Source organism: Loxodonta africana, chromosome 3, assembly GCF_030014295.1.
Source record: "Loxodonta africana isolate mLoxAfr1 chromosome 3, mLoxAfr1.hap2, whole genome shotgun sequence".
Lineage (NCBI taxonomy): Eukaryota > Metazoa > Chordata > Mammalia > Proboscidea > Elephantidae > Loxodonta > Loxodonta africana.
In genome coordinates this window covers 12,052,827-12,069,705 of record NC_087344.1, presented here as the reverse complement: position 1 = coordinate 12,069,705, position 16,879 = coordinate 12,052,827, and the positions used below count along the sequence as shown (strand labels likewise).

The window sequence follows — 16,879 nt, the reverse complement described above, 5'->3', positions numbered from 1 at the left end:
GCGCGGGCTCTCAGGAGGGCCGGGTGGGGCGGCCCGAGTCGCGGTTTTGCCCGGCCCCTGCGGGCCGCAGCGCAGAGCCGCCGGCCTGAGAAGGCATCCGGGAGGCCCGGCCCACGCCGCCTTACCTGCGCCGAGCGCGCCGCCATCGCCGTGCGGAGCCTCGCCGTCCCGGGCCGAGCCGCCGGATCCCCGCCGCGCCGCTCGCCCCGCAGCCCGGGCCCGGCCCCCTCAGCCGCCCCCCGGGACCGCGGCCGCCGCCGGCTCCGCCGCTGCCATTATACCCGCTGACAGGAGCCGCTGCCCCGCCCCCGGAGCCCGGTCAGCCAATCCGCCACACCCAGGCCCCTTGGCTCCGCCCATCATCAGGAGTGACGGGGGGCCTGGCCAATTCGTGGCCATTCCGTGAGGAGGGCCCCGGCTACGGTCAGAAGTTTGACGCCTCTTAGGAGAGAAACGAATTGAAATTAGGGAAACAATGACGGACAGGTGGCTTTGCCTATGGAAATGAGGAATACTGTTGAGCAACACCTGACAGGACCAATAGCGGGGAAAGAGGGGTGTGTCTCTGAGGCAAGGCTGAGGCTCTGAGGAACCCCGGCTAGAAGAAGCCAAGCATTTGGCACTAAGCCCCGCCCAGATCCGGGCTTTCTGCCCAATAACGAGACGTCCATTATTATCTGTATCTCAAACTTCGGCCCTGGCAACTGCTGGGGCTCTATAAAGATTGACATCCAGTCAGCCAATGACATTGAAGGAGGGAGCTGAAGTGACACCTTCTGACCAATGGTGTCGTGAGATTGGTGTGAGGTTTGTCTCCTGGGAGGCGGGGCTTGAGAACTGGGTGAATGAAATGGAGGCGGGGCTAAGGGGGCGGGGCCTAGGCCGACACGGGTTGGGGGAGAAATCAAATTAGGGAGAGACTAACTGGGTGGGTCTGAGAAGGGGCGTTACCAAGAAATCCCTAATTGCAGAGGGGGAAGAGATGGGACCGCATCCTGTCTGAGCTCGGGACGTGGGGTCACACAGAAGACTCAAGGCCGTCCCTTGCCCTAGTCTAGGCCGGGTTAAGTGTCTTCTCCGAGGCTCACAGTGCCTTACGGTCCCTCATCAAAGCACCGATCACACCGTGTTATTACTCAACGCCCACCCACCCCAAACTGATAGCTCCTCTCAGAGGGGGCTGCAGGGCCTAGGTCAGAGCTCCCTGGGGTCCCCAGCGCTGCCTAACAGCTTATAAGTGAATGAATGACTATATGAATGGTGGGACTAGGACTCTTAACAGGGATGTGAGGGGAGAGAGCCGCTCAGGCTGGGGAAGGACATGTAGAGACAGGCACTGACGGCAGAAAGGCATTCAGCAGAAAGGACAACGCGCTTCCACGCCAAGATGCAGGGATGGGCCGTCAGGGGGCGGGGCAGGGAAGGACTCCATCACAGAACAGACTAGCATGACAGAAGTCGGAAATAACCCGATTCCGACTCATAGTGACCCTATAGGACAGTGTAGAACTGCCCCGTAGGGTTTCCAAGGCTGTAATTTTTACGGAGCTGACTGCCACATCTTTATCCCTCGGTGGGCTGGTGAATTCGAATTGCCGATCTTTCTGGTTAGCAGCCCAGCACTTAACCACTGCGCCACCAAGACTCCTGAAACCGAAATTGGGGCTGAAAATAGGGAGACGGAGGGAGGATCCAGAAGTCTGAGACCCAGAGTGGGGTGTGTCAGGACCTTCTAAGGCTGAGATCTCCACCTTCTAACAGTAGGGGGCTCTGCTCTTCGGAGCAATGCCCGACATCCGTCGAGCTCTCTCTGCCCTTGTGCGCCTCTCTGTGCCTTGTCTGCACTCTGCCGCTGTCTACATTCTCTCTGCCCCGTCCACACTCTCTCTGCCCGGTCTACAATCTCTGCCCTGTCTACACTCTCTGCTCCATCTACACTCTCTCTGTACCTGCCCCACACCCTCTTTGCCGTCTATACTCTCCTGCCCAGTCTACACTCTCTTTGCCCTGTCTACACTCTCCTTGCCCTGTCTACACTCTTGTTGGTCCTGTCTACACTCTCCCTGCCCTGTCTACATGCACTCTGCCCCTGTCTACATTCTTGTTGGTCATGTCTACACTCCCTCTGGCCTGTCTACCCTCTCGTTGATCATGTCTACACTCTCCCTGCCCTGTCTACACTCTCTTTGCCCTGTCTCCACTCTCCCTGCCCTGTCTACAGGCACTCTGCCCCTGTCTACACTCTTCTTGGTCCTGTCTACACTCCGTCTGCCCTGTCTACACTCTCCTTGCCCTGTCTATACCCTTGCTGGTCGTGTCTACACTCTTGTTGGTCCTGTCTACACTCTCTCTGCCCTGTCTGTACTCTCCCTGCCCTGTCCACATGCACTCTGCCCCTGTCTATATTCTTGTTGGTCCTGTCTACACTCCCTCTGCCCTGTCTACACTCTCTCTGGCCTGTCTACCCTCTCGTTGATCATGTCCACACTCTCTGCCCTGTCTATACACTCTCTCTGCCCTGTTGTGGTACGATGGATCACAATATTATTTGACCTTTCTAGCCATGATGGAAACCCTGGTGGCGTAGCGGTTAAGTGCTACAGCTGTTAACCAAGAGGTCGGCAGTTCAAATCCACCAGGCTGTCCCTGGAAACTCTACGGGGCAGTTCTACTCTGTCCTATAGGGTTGCTATGAGTTGGAATTGGCTTGATGGCAGTGGGCTTTTTGGCTTTCTAGCCATGATCTTGAAACTCCCACCAAAAGATTGGGTGAAGCTATGAAAATGAGATGTTTGTGTCCCACCAAGATGTTTGGATAGCTTGGTAATGCAAGTAAGGTGCATGGCACTCTTGTGGGGATAGGACCATGCAAATAAGATGTATGGAATCCTATTGAGGGGGATTGATCAGTTTTCTCATCCTGCTGGCTTAAAATGAGCCATCTCAGAGACGGACGGGGGGACTTGACTACCACCAAGAAGAAGAGACAGGAACAGAGCACCTCCTTTGGACCCAGAGTCCTTGCACTGATGAACCTCTTAGACCCAGGAGACAGAGAACTATAACACTAGAGATGACGAGAAGCAGCGGTAGAGAAACAGCAACAACAGAGACAGCAGGAGATAGACAGGAGATGGCACAGTGGGCTTCCTGGCTCATGGAGTGAGAGAGCTGAGTGCCTTTGGATAGCAGGGCAGCGGGCTTGCTGGTGGAATGGGGTGCCTCTAGGCACTTATTGGCAGAGCTAAAGAACTTTGTAACTCTTGCCCAAGGAGGGTAGGTCCAAGAGGCCCAAGAGGCCCAAGGGGACGAGGGGCCAAGGGCCAGAAAGAGGCCTGCCTTTGAGCACAGCTGAGAAGAGGCTGTCCTGACCCACGAATGGTATCCTGAGTCTTTCCTGACCCTGAATTGTAATCTTACTTCTCTAATAAACCCCGTAATCCTGAGTATTGTCTTTGAGTTCTGTGAGGCCATTGCAACGAATTATTGAACCCAGCAGAGAAGGAGAGAGTGCCACGGGAGGTACGGCTGGTGTCAGAATTAGGTAAAAAGGTTGGAGAGAGGAGGCATATCTGACCTCTGCTTCACAGGAATCAGCCTTGGGCTGATGCTGCTGATGGTGATTCTCTCTCCCCTTCGTGAAGTTAGAGGAAGTCAGAAGCCCCCCACCATGCCATTTTTACACCTGTCTACACTCTCTGCCCTGTCCGCGCTCTCATTGGTGCTGTCTACACTCTCTCTGCCCTGTCTACACTAGCTCTGGCCTGTCTACATTCTCTCTGCCCCTATCTACACTCTCTCTGCCCTGTCTACACTCTCCCTGCCCTGTCTACACTCTCCCTGCCCCGTCTACACTCTCCCTGCTCTGTCTATACTCTCTGCCCTGTCTACACTCTCCCTGCCCTGTCTACACCCTCTCTGCCCTGTCTACACTCTTCTTGTCCTGTCTACACTCTCCCTGTCTACACTCTGTCTCCCTGTCTATACTCTCACTGGTTCTGTGTAAACTCTCTCTGCCTCTGTATGCCTTCCTCCCCCCACACCCTTTCTATCTATACTGCATCTATTAAAATTCTGGAAACGATAATCCCAAAAACATATTTCTGAAAACTCGAGTGGTAAAAATAAATAGAATGCATTCCTTCTCTCCACATTTCCATATCACCCAATCCTCTTTTCTTTATAATTTTTTTAATTGAACGTTAGGTGAAGGTTTACAGAATGAACTAGTTTCTCATTAAATGGTACACACATTGTTGTATGACATTGGTTAACAACCCCACGACATGTCGACACTCTCCCTTCTCAACCCTGGGTTTCCTATTACTAGCTTACCTGTTCCCTGTTACCTTCCAGTCCCTGCCCAGGGCTATTGCTCCCCTTTAGTCTTGTTATGTTCCATGGGCCTGTTTAATCTTTGGCTGAAGGGTGAACCTCAGTAGTGGCCTCATTACTGAGCTGAAAGGGTGTCCGGGGGCCATACTCTCAGGGTTTCTCCAGTCTCTGTCAGGCCAGAAATTCTGGCCTTTCTTTTTGAGTTAAATTTTTGTTCTACATTTATCTCCAGCTCTGTCAGGGACAGAGCAGTCATTGGTGGTAGCCGGGCACCATCTAGTTGTACTGGACTCAGTCTGGTGGAGGCCATGGTAGATGTGGTCCATCAGTCCTTTGGACCAATTTTTCCCTTATGTCTTTAGCTTTCTGCATTCTTTCTTGCTCCCAAAGGGGTAAGACCCGTGGAGTAACCTAGATGGCCGCTCACAAGCTTTTAAGACCCCAGACACTACTCGCCAAAGTAGAATGTAGAACATATTCTTTATGAACTCTGTTATGCCAGTTCAGCTAGATGTTCCTTGAGACCATGGTCTCCACAGCTCTCAGCCCAGCAATTTGGTCCCTCGGGGAGTTTGGATGTTTATGGAGCTACCATGGCCTTGCTTTATACAGGTTGTGCTGACTTCCACAGTATCATGTACTGTCTTGCCCTTCACCGAAGTTATGGCTTATCTATTGTCTGTTAAGTGTTTTCCCATCCCACCCCTCCCCTCCCTCGTAACCATCAAATATTTTTTCTTTTTGTATGTAAACCTTTTCATAAGTTTTTACAGTATTGGTCTCATACAATATTTGTCCTTTTTGATTGACTTATTTCACTCAGCATAATGTCCTCCAGATACATCCATATTATGAGATGCTTCAGAGATCCATCATTGTTCTTTAGCGTTGGGTAATACTCCACTGTGTGTATGTACCACAGTTTGTTTATCCGTTCATCTGTGGATGGGCATCTAGGTTGTTTCCACCTTTTTGCTATTGTGAACAATGTTGCAATGAACACGGGTGTGATGACCCTTATTTCTCTATGCTATATTCCTAAGAGTGGGATTGCTGGATCATATCGTATTTCTATTTCTAGCTTTCTAAGGAAGCGCCATATCGTTTTCCAAAGAGGTTGTACCATTTTGCGTTCCCACCAACAGTTCATGAGAGTTCCGGTCTCCCCGCAGCCTCTCCAACATTTGTTATTTTCAGTTTTATTGATTCGTGCCAGTAATGCTGGGGTGAGATGGTATCTCATTGTGGTTTTGATTTACATTTCTCTGATGGCTAGAGATCGTGAGCATTTCCTCATGGGTCTGTTGGCCACTCGAATATCTTCTTTGGTGAAGTGTCTGTTCATTTCCTTTGCGCATTTTTTAATTGGATTATTTGTCTTTTTGTTGTAGAGGTGTTGGATTTTCTTGTAGATTTTAGAGATTAGACCTTTGTCTGATATGTAATAGCCAAAATTTTTTTTCCCAGTCTGTAGGTTCCCGTTTCACTCTTTTGGTGAAGTCTTTTGATGAGCCTGAGTGTTTAATTTTTAGAAGATCCCAGTTATCTAGCTTATCCTCTGGAGCTTGTGTGTTGGTTGTGATTTGTATCCTGTTAATGCTGTATATCAGGGTCTCTAGCAATGGGCACTGGGTTTTTTTGGGGTTAGCATTGATCCTATTTTTTTTTTCTATGAACTTCATAGTTTTTGGCTTTATATTTAGGTCTTTGATCCCCACCCCTTTTCTCTAAAGCGGGTCTCTACCTTCATCCCGTACAAGGCAGGTTGTGTACCAGGCATTTTATAGTCCTGATGAAGTTATAAGGTGACATTGGCTTTGTAGAGTGACACTGAAGTGCATCTCATCAACACTGTCCCCTGATTCTGACTCCTGAGGCCCTGGGGGTCTGGGAGAGGCTGTACCCCCTCCCCCGTAGACATGGTTAGTGTTGTGTTACAGGGTGTTAAGTCAGGGGGCAGGGCTGATGCCCATAGGAGTGGAGCCAAGTGACCCCAGCGAGGGGCCATCCTGAGACATGATGCCTGTGGTCCCACAGTGTGAAGGACTCGGGAGCCATCACCAGATCCCAAGTCTTGGCGTTCACTACCACTCCCCGAGATCTCCCTGTGAACAAGCTCAGGAAAGAACAGTGTGGTTTGAGCCTCAGCTTCTTAGGAACAGAAAACCCTGGAGCCTTTGGTCTTAGAATTTTTGTGTGTGTCTGTGTGTTGTTGCCATCAAGTCAATTCCAACTCATGGCGACCCCATATGTGTCAGAGTAGAGCTGTGCTCCATAGGGTTTTCAACGGCTGATTTTCCCTAAGTAGATCACCAGACCTCTCTTCCAAGGTGTTTCTGGGTAGACTTGAACCACCAACCTTTCAATTAGCAGCTGAGTGTGTTAACTGTTTGCATCACCCGGGGACTCCTAGAAGAGTAGCCAGGGAGACAGAGGAGTCTAGGAAGGATTGGGGCTGGTGGGGCTTGGGTTCAGCAAAAAAATTTCTACATCAGAGTCTGAAGTCTTTTCAGGGATATAAATGGCAGCTGGTTTCTGGGGAATAATATCAGACACAATGAAGACACTCAGGATGTTTGGATCTCCTGGTTCTTGCACTGCCATTTTGACACAAAGGATGGTTTTATTCTAGGGTCACTTTGATTCCATTTTTATGTTGCAAGTGGAAAAGAATCCAACATATTTCTGTTGGAAAAGGCTTTTCAATCACAAATCGCATTTAGACAATTAAATTCCTAGATTCCTTTTTCCATTCAGTACAGTTAAAACACTTCCAAATTTGGTCCAATTTTCCTTTTCATTTGACAAATCATTTTTTATCAGGACCATTTCTTTTCTGTGTGATTTTTACAGTAAACATTTGATTTATCCATCAAGTTGTTTCTGTACAATTTTTACCAACTATGGATTCTTACCACTGTGAGTCTTGTGGTTGTTATTGCTTCCAAATTGCATTTTGCACATTTGATTTGCATATTAGATTTTTTAAAAAAAGATACTTTCTTCTGTTCATGTTTAGCCGGTAACACATTTTTCCATGGTCAAAATTTTTTCTGGGTCACATCTTGGATTCAAAACTGTGTTGTTATGAATCCTGAGCAATGTGGATTTGAATTCACACTTTTTCGCAAAGATAGCAAAAAAATAAATAAAAAAAAGCAAAAAAAGCCCAAACCGGTTGCTACCGATTCAACCTTGATTCATGGCAACATCCTGTGTGTCAGAGTAGAACTGCAGTTCATAGAGTTTTCAATGGCTGCTTTTTGCAAGTAGATCACCAGCCCTTTCTTCTGAGGTGCCTCTGGGTGGACTTGAACCTCCAACCTCTTGGCTGGTAGCTTAACTGTTTGCACTACCCAGGAACTCTATAGACAAGAAAAGAGGCCACGGTACTTGTAGCTCCTCCCACCAAGAAGTGGAGTCTGTCTCCTTATCACTTGAATCTGGCCTCGTGGCTTGCTCTGACCACTAGAACACACTAGAAATGATGTGGTGCTAGTTTGGAGCCTAGACTTCCCATGGTCTTGCAGCTTCTGCTCTTAACCACCATTTGCATAAGCTTGCGCTAGCCTGGAAGATAAGAAGTGCACGACTCATTCTTTCACGTTACCCCAACCACAACCGCCTGGCCAACTTCCAGCCATGAGTGAGGCCATCTGTTCCAGTTTTCTATTGCTGTGTAACAAACCACTCCTGAACGTAGTAGCATAAAACAGAAACTATTTAAAATATGTTCATGGGTTCTATGGGTCAGGAATTTGGACAGAGCACAGTGGGGATAGCATGTTTCTGCTCCATGATATCTAGGGCTTTAGCTGGGAAGACTTGAATGGCTGGGGGTGAGTTGAGTGACTGGGGGCTGGAATTATCTGGGAGTTTCTTCACTCACATGCCTGGTTCCTGAGAGGGGATAACTCAAGTGGCTGGGTCTTGTTGGGGATCTCTCTCTCTACTAGGGATTCTTCATGTGTTCTCTCCATCTAACCCTTCCAACACAGCAGTCTCAGGGAAATTGGACTTTTTTTTTTAATAATCTTTTTTGTTCTTTAAGTGAAAGTTTACAAATCAAGTCAGTCTGTCACACAAAAACCCATATACACCTTGCTACACACTCCCAATTACTCCCCCTCTAATAAGACAGCTCGCTCTCTCCCTCCACTCTCTCTTTTCGTGTACTTTTCGCCAGCTTCTAACCCTCTCCACCCTCTCACCTCCCCTCCAGGCAGGAGATGCCAACATAGTCTCAAGTGTCCACCTGATCCAAGAAGCTCACTCCTCACCAGCATCCCTCTCCAACGCATTGTCCAGTCCAATCCATGTCTGAAGAGTTGGCTTCGGGAATGGTTCCTGTTGTGGAGCAACAGAAGGTCCAGGGGCCATGACCACCTAGGTCCTTCCAGTCTCAGTCAGACCATTAAGTCTGGTCTTACAAGGAAATTGGACTTCTTACATGATGTTTGTGATGATTAAGATTTTGTGTCAACTTGGCTGGGCCATGGTTCTCAGTGGTTTGGAGGTCGTATGATGTGACACCTTCCATGATTAGATTTGATGTGATCACCAACATGATGGGATCTGCTGTGAGTAGCAGTTGAAGGGGAGTTTCCTTGGGCATGTGGCCTGCATTGAATATAAGTAGACAGTCTGGCAAGGCTTGGGTTCTTTTTGCTCATGCTGGATCCTGCACCTGGCTCCTGTTCATCTGATCTCCGGTTCTTGGGACTTGAGCTAGCAGCTTACCGGCAGTCTTGTCTGCTGATCTTGGGATTCATTGATCTTCACAGCCTGTGAGAAAGAGCCCTGCTCTCTGACCTGCCGATCTTGGATTCACCAGCCCCTGTGGCTATGTGAATCAGGAGAAGCCTCTATCCTGACCTGTGGACTTGGGACATTCCAGCCTCTACAACCGTGTGAACTATTTCCCTTCAAAAATCTCTCTCTCTCGACTTACATCATCCTGAGACCAGAAGAACTAGATGGTGCCTGGCTACAACCGATGACTGCCCTGGCAGGGAGCACAACAGAGAACCCCTGAGGGAGCAGGAGATCAGTGGGATGCAGAACCCAAATTCTCACAAAAAGACCATACTTAATGGTCTGACTGAGACTAGAGGAATCCCGGCGGTCATGGTCCCCAAACCTTCTGTTGGCCCAGGACAGGAACCATTCCCGAAGACAACTCATCAGACATGAAAGGGACTGGATAGTGGGTAGGACAGAGATGCTGATGAAGAGTGAGCTAATGATATCAGGTGGACACTTCAGACTGTGTTGGCACCTCCTGTCTGGAGGGGGGATGGGAGGATAGAGAGAGTTGGAAGCTGGCAAAATTGTCATGAATGGAGAGACTGGAAGGGCTGACTCATTAGGAGGAGAGCAAGTGGGAGAAAGGAGTAAGGTGTATATAAACATATGTGACAGTCTGGCTTGATTTGTAAACGTTCACTTGAGGCTCAATAAAAGTTAATAAAAAAAAAAACTCTCTCTCTCTCTCTATATTTATACACATTACTGGTTTTGCTTCTGCAGTGTACCAAGGCAGGTCTGGTACTTCATGTTGATTTAGTGTAGACCATCCTGTAATCCATGCTTCAGTGAACCAACCAAATAAATTATTAGATCCTTTCATAACTTATTAAGCTTTAACGTTGATGAATATGTGCTTAGTGGGCTTATGTCTTAGTCATCTAGTGCTGCTATAACAGAAATACCACAAGTGGATGGCTTTAACAAAGAGAAGTTTATTCTCTCACAGTCCAGTAGGCTAGTAGAGACCAGCTCCAGGGAAGGCTTTCTCTCTCTGTCAGCTCTGGAGGAAAGGCCTTGTGATGCATCAGTCTTCCCTTGGTCTGGGAGCATCTCAGTGCAGGAACCTCGGGTCCAAAGGATGTACTCTGCTCCCAGCACTGCTTTCTTGGTGATATGAGATCCCCATGTGTCTCTGATCACTTCTCTCTTTTATATCTCAAAAGAGATTGGCTTAAGATACTATCTAATCTTGTAGACCTCATCAGTATAACTGCCACTAGTCCATCTTATTACATCATAGTGATAAGATTTACAATACATTGGGAAATCACACCAGAAGATAAAATGGTAGACAATCATACAATCATACAAGGGAATCATGACCTAACAAAGTTGACACATTTTTGGGGGACACAATTCAGTCTGTGATAGCTCATATCAATAAACTCAGACTGATCGAATTTATTTTCGTTGCACCATTGTCCCACACCCTCAATAGCCATTCCTACACATATTCCCCATGTTTCTGTTTGTACATATTAGAAAAATCAAGTAGTTCTTTTGGAATGTAGTGTCCCTCCTCTTGGGTCACGTTTTGTACTTTACCTTTGGGGGCTTTCTGGGATTTAAGTCTAATTATAGGTATAGAAGCAAAAATGAATGGTAGGAATGTGTTCTAAGAACACTCAGCAAGGGGTTGTAAGGCATCTGCCTAAGGTTATGTCCCAGAAAATGACTCAGATGCCTCTCTAGGAGAAGACTAAGACAAAGGCTCTTCAGACACAGCTGGGTTAACCTTATCAGATAGGGGTGGAGGGGCTAATGGTTTTACTGGGGAGAGTGGCTTGGCAGAAAAAGGTGGAGTAATCTCTTCAAGTGGGAGTGAAAGGGGCTGGTTCTGTTGACAGGTGTGATTCAACAGAATTTAGGGGCTCAGTGTCTTCAGTTTCCTGATTATCTGCCCATGTGTGCCCATTCAAAGTTTCAGAATCCTATCCCTTCCGAACCAATGCTCTCACTTTAACTTCAGACACCACTTGAGGTTGGGAATTTAATTGACGTTGTAACTCAATTGCTCTTATGGTAAGACTCTGGGTTTAATTTTTGGCAATATCAACTATGTTATTGTGAGAAATAAGGCTTTCTTTGAAGGTACAGGTGGAAACTTTGAGGTAATTTATGCTGTACTTGAGCTGTGACTCTGAAGCCCTGAGGTCATCTCTTTCTTTCACCACTTTGTCTAGCAGAAGTAGGACCAACCAACCAGTTTCCTTATACTTCTCATTCGGACAAAAGTGTAGAAAGGTACCAAACATGCGATCACTCAGAGCCTTGCCTTTCACCAATACCTGATCTATTGGTGGTGATATTTTGTGTATTTCTATTGCCATCTCATGTCATGGATTAGCAGTGCCCTCTTTACTGCTGAAGGCAGAGTCATTGAATCTTGAAAACTAACCAGACTTGAGAAGCAATTTAGAAAATTCTTCCTTAAAATTTTGTTTCTATAGAACCAAATGTCTTAGGCTGGGTTCTCTGGAAAAGCAAAACCAGTGAAGTATTTTATATATATATATACACACACATATACAAATATATTTAAAAATACATAAAACATAAATATATATATACAGTATGTTGTTGTTATTAGATTCCGTCGAGTCGGCTCCAACTCACAGAGACCCTACGTACATCAGAACGAAACACTGCTCGAGCCTGTACCATTCTTACAATCGTTGCTATTTATGAGCCCATTGTTACAGCCACTGTGTCAGTCCATCTCATTGAAGGTCTTCCTCTTTTTTGCTGACCCTCTACCTTACCAACCATGATGTCCTTCTCCCGGGACTGGTCCCTCCTGATAACATGTGCAAATACGTGAGATGAAGTCTTGCCATCCTTGCTTCCAAGGAGCACTCTGGCTGTACTTCTTCCAAGACAGACTTGTTTGTTCTTCTGCCAGTTCATGGTATATTCAGTATTCTTCGCCAACACCATAGTTCAAAAGCATCAATTCTTCTTCAAGAAATCTGTCTTGGAAGAAGTACAATCAAAATATTCCTTAGAAGCAAGAATGGCAAGACTATGTCACATACTTTAGACACGTAATCAGAAGCCATCAGTCCCTGCATAAGAACATCATGCTTGGTGAAGTAGAGGGTCAGCAAAAAAGAGGAAGACCCTCAGTAGATGGACTGACACAGTGGTACAACTATGGGCTCAAGCGTAACAATGATTCTGAGGATGGTGCAGGACTGGGCAGTGCTTTGTTCTGTTGTACAGAGGGTCGCTATGAGTCGGAACTGACTCGATGGCACCGAACAACATCAACGCCCATGGTCCATCAGCTGTCAAAAGTAGAGCTGGATTTCAAATTGTGAAAGCAAGTTTCATTTAGCTCTGTACCCCCAACTCAAACTAGCTCAAAAAAAAAAAGAAAAAAAGGATTGTTTTGCCTCTTAAGCTGGGAAGTATCAAAATTTGTTTATCTGTTATATTTTTCCTCCAGAATGTAACCTTTTAGACCAAGGATTCACAAACACTTCAAAGGACCAGATAAACCAAAAACCCACTGCTGTTGAGTTGATTCTGACTTGTAGTGACCTTATAGGACAGAGTTGAAATCGACTCGACGGTAACAGTTTTGTTTTGTTTTATAGGACAGAGTAGAACTACCCCATAGGTTTTCCGAGGCTGTAATCTTTACCAAGGCAGATTGCTATATCTTTCTCCTGCGGAGCAGCTCTTGAATTTGAACCGTCAGCCTTTCAGTTAGCAGCTGAGCACTTAACCATTGCCTCAACAGGGCTTCTTAAAGGGCCAGCTAGTAAATACTTTTTGACCTGGTAGACCGTATGGTTTCTGCCACAGCCACTCAACTTTGCCATTGCAATCAATGCACCATAATTGTCTATGTTAGATGTTAGCTATAGTCAAGATCCCCAGCTCATGATGACCCCGCGTACAACAGAGCAAAATGCTGTCTGGTGTCGTGCCATCCATGATCAGTTGTCGATCGAACTGTTGTGATCCACAGGGTTTTCATTAGCTGATTTTTGGAAGTTGATCACCAGGCCTTTCTTCCTAGTCTGTCTTAGTCTGGAAGCTCCACTGAAAAATCTGTTCAACATCATAGCAACATTCAAGCCTCCACTGACAGACAGGTGGTGGCTGTGCATAAGGTGTATTGGCTGGTAAGTGAGCCCAGGTCTCCTGCATGGAAGGTGAGAATTTTACCACTGAACCACCAATGCTCCTATAAGCACCATTAAAAACAACAACAACAAAACAGTTACTGTTCACTGGGGACATCTAGTTTAACTGGCATAACATAATCTATAAAGAAAATGTTCTACATTCAACTGTGGTGAGTAGTGACTGGGATCTTAAAAGCCTGCAAGCAGTCATCTAAGACACATCTACTGGTCCCATCCTGGATCGAGCAAAGGAGAATGAAAAAGACCAAAGACAAAAGAGAAAGATTAGTTCAAAGGACTAATAGACCACAACTACCATAACCTCCACCAGACTGAACCCAGAAAAACTAGGTGGTGCCTGGTTACCACCACAGATTGCTCTGGCCGGGATCACAATAAAGGGTCCCAGACAGAGAGGGAGAAAAATGTGGAATAAAATTCAAACTCACAACAAAACAAAACAAAGTAAAAAAACAAACAAAAAACAAAAAAACTGACCAGGCTTGCTGGTCTGACAGAGACTGGAGAAACCCCGAGAGTATGGCCCCGGATACCATTTTAACTCAGTACTGAAGTCACTCTTGAGGTTTGCCCTCTAGCCAAAGATTAGGTCAGCCAAAGATTAGACAGGCCTATAGGGCCAACAATAACATATGTGAGGAACGTGCCTCATAGTTCAATCATGTATATGAGACTAATGGGCATACCAGCCCAAAAGCAAAGAAGAGAAGGCAGGAAGGAACAGGAAAACTGGATGAATGAAAACAGGGAACTTGGGGTGGAGAAGGGGAGAGTGTTGACACATTGTGGGGTTGCAACTATGATGGTTAATACTGTGTCACCTTGGCTGGGATATGATATTCAGTGATTTACATGTGATCACTTCCATGATGGGATCTGCTTTGAGTAGCCAATCAGGTGAATGGGAGTTTCCTTGGGCTCATGGCCTGCATCCAAATATAAGCAGACATCCTGGCTTTTTACTCACTCTGGATCCTGCACCTGGCTCTTGTTCGTAAGGCCTTTGGTTCTTGGGATTTGAGCTAGGAGCTTACCAGCCAAATTTGGGATTCATAAATCTTTACAGCCTCTGAGCAAGAGCCCTGCTCGCCAACCTACCAATCCTGGGTTTGCCAGAGCCTGTGGCTGTGTGAATCAGGAGAAGCCTCGATCCTGATCCACAGATTTGGGATGTTCCAGCCTCTACAACCTCATGAGCCATTTCCTTGACATAAATCTCTCTATATTTTATATGCTTCACTGTTTTTGCTTCTCTAGACACCCCAGCCTGAGACATTTCGCACCAAGAGTAGGTCAAGAGAAACAAAATTTTAAGGATGAGGTTTCTATATTGCTTCTCAAATCTGGTTAGTCTTAAAGATGTTGATGACTCTGCTTCCAGCAGGAAAGAGGGCACTGCTAATCCATGGAGTGAGGTGGTGATGCAAATACACAAAATATTACCACCAATAGATCAGGTCTTGGTGAAAGGTGAGGCTCTGGGTGAACACATGTGTGATATCTTTCTGTAGTTTTGTCAGAATGAGACGTATTAGAAAGCTGGTTGGTTGGTTCTACTTCTGCTAGACGAAGTGGTGAAAGAAAGAGATGAGCTTAGGGCTTCAGAGTCAAAGCTCAAGTGCCACATAAATGACCTCAAAGTTTCCACTTGTGTTTTGAAAGAAAGCTTTATTTCTGGTAGTAACAGAACAGATATTGCCAAACATCAAAAGAAGCGTCTTGTTGTAAGAGTGACTGAATTACAATGCCAGGTCAATTGCTAACCTTGAGAGGTGTCTGAAGTTAAAGGGCATTAATTGGGAGGAAATGGAACCCTGAAATTTGGGATGGGGACATATGGGCAGATAATCAGGAAGCTGGAGATACTGAGTCCCTAAATTCTGTTGAACCATTCCTGCCAACAGGACCACTCCATTCTGTCATGGATTGAATTCTGTGTTCCAAAGAATGTGTGAATCAATTTGACTGGGCCATGATTCCCTGTACTGTGATTTTCCCATATGTTGTAAATCCTGCCTCTATGATGTTAATGGAAGGGGATAGGTGGCAGTTGTGTTAGTGAGGCAAGACTCAATCTACAAGACTGGATTGTGTCTTGAGGCAATCTCTTGAGATATAAAAGAAAGAAGCAGGCAGAGAGACAGGGGACCTCATACCACCAAGAAAGCAGTGCCAGAAGCAGAGTGCATCCTTTGGACTTGGGGTTCCTATGCAGAGAAGCTCCTAGTTTGGAGGAAGATTGATGAGAAGGCCGACAGAGAGAAAAAGCCCTCCCATGGAGCTGACACCTTGAATTTGGACTTTTAGCTTCCTTTACTGTTTCTCTTTGTTAAAACCATCCACTTGTGGTATTTCTGTTATAGCAGCATTAGATAATTTAGACATCTTCTGAAGAGATTACTTCATGTTTTTCTGCTAAACCATTCTGCCCAGGAAAACCATTAGCCCCTCCACTTCTATCTAATGAGATTAGCCTTCGTTCAGCTGCCTCTAAAGTACACTTGCCTGAGTTATTGCCTAGGGCATTGCCTGAGGCAGATGTTTTACAAGACAATGCGGAATGTTCTCAAAATAGTTCCACACTACTGATTCTGGCTTCTAGACCTGTAACTAGACTTAAGTCCCAGTGATCCCCAAATGGTGAAGTACAAAGTGTGACCCAGGAGGAGGTACACTACACTCCTAAAGACCGGCTTGAATTTTCTAATATGTACAAACAGAAACCTGGGGAATATGTGTGGAAATGGGTATTAAGTGTGTGGGATAATAGTACAAGGAACATAAAGATGGATCAGTCTGAGTTTATTGATATGGGTCCACTAAGCACAAATTCTTCATTCAACGTTTCAGCTTGAGAAGTTAGGAAATGTTCTAATAGTTTATTTGGTTGGGTTGCTGAAGCATGGATTACTTGGTGGCCTACACTAAATCAAGTTGACGTACCATACCTGCCTTGGTATGCTGTAGAAGAAAGTATCCAAAGGCTTAGGGAAATTGGCATGCTAGAGTGGGTTTATCAGGTGGAACCCACAGACCTACACATGGAGTGCCCAGAGGACACACCTTTTAGCACAACTGTGAGGAACAAATTTGTGAAGGGAGTCCAGCATCCTTGAAGACTGCTATGATTGCTATTTTATGTAAATCAGATTTAACCCTGGGAACTCCTGTAACTGAATTAAGACATATAATTACAATGGGGCTGATTGGACCCTGTGATAGTAGGAGCAAAGTGGCTGCACTCAATCAACAAAGACGAGGTGGGCGTGGTTACTGTAATGGACAGGGAAGTTGAAGCAGTAATTAGAATAGTCTGACTCCTGTGGGCTTATGGCTACTTAGTCATGATGTCTCTAGGAGTGAAATAGATAGGGAATCTATTAAATAATTTATTTGATCCGTAGAAAGGGATGAATTCTAAGTCAGGTGAACAGCAATCTAACTTGAATTGCCAGAACAGAGAGTCACGGTCCCTCAATCAATTCCCAGGCTTGAGCGAGTGTAAAGACCGACAACCCCTTAAATGATGGGGAGGCCAGGTCCCCTTGAGGAAGGACTCCAATACACTGCCAAAAATT

General features: G+C 46.1%; 1 protein-coding gene across 1 annotated transcript in view; it reads right to left on the bottom strand.

Annotated features, from left to right (window-relative positions):
* Positions 1-172, bottom strand: part of EVI5L (ecotropic viral integration site 5 like) — a 30,899-nt gene extending 30,727 nt beyond the window's left edge. The window contains exon 1 of the mRNA XM_064280495.1: positions 126-172. The gene's annotated coding sequence lies outside the window, so the exon portion shown is untranslated. The remainder of the gene's footprint in view (positions 1-125) is intronic.
* Positions 173-16,879: the final 16,707 nt, after the last annotated feature.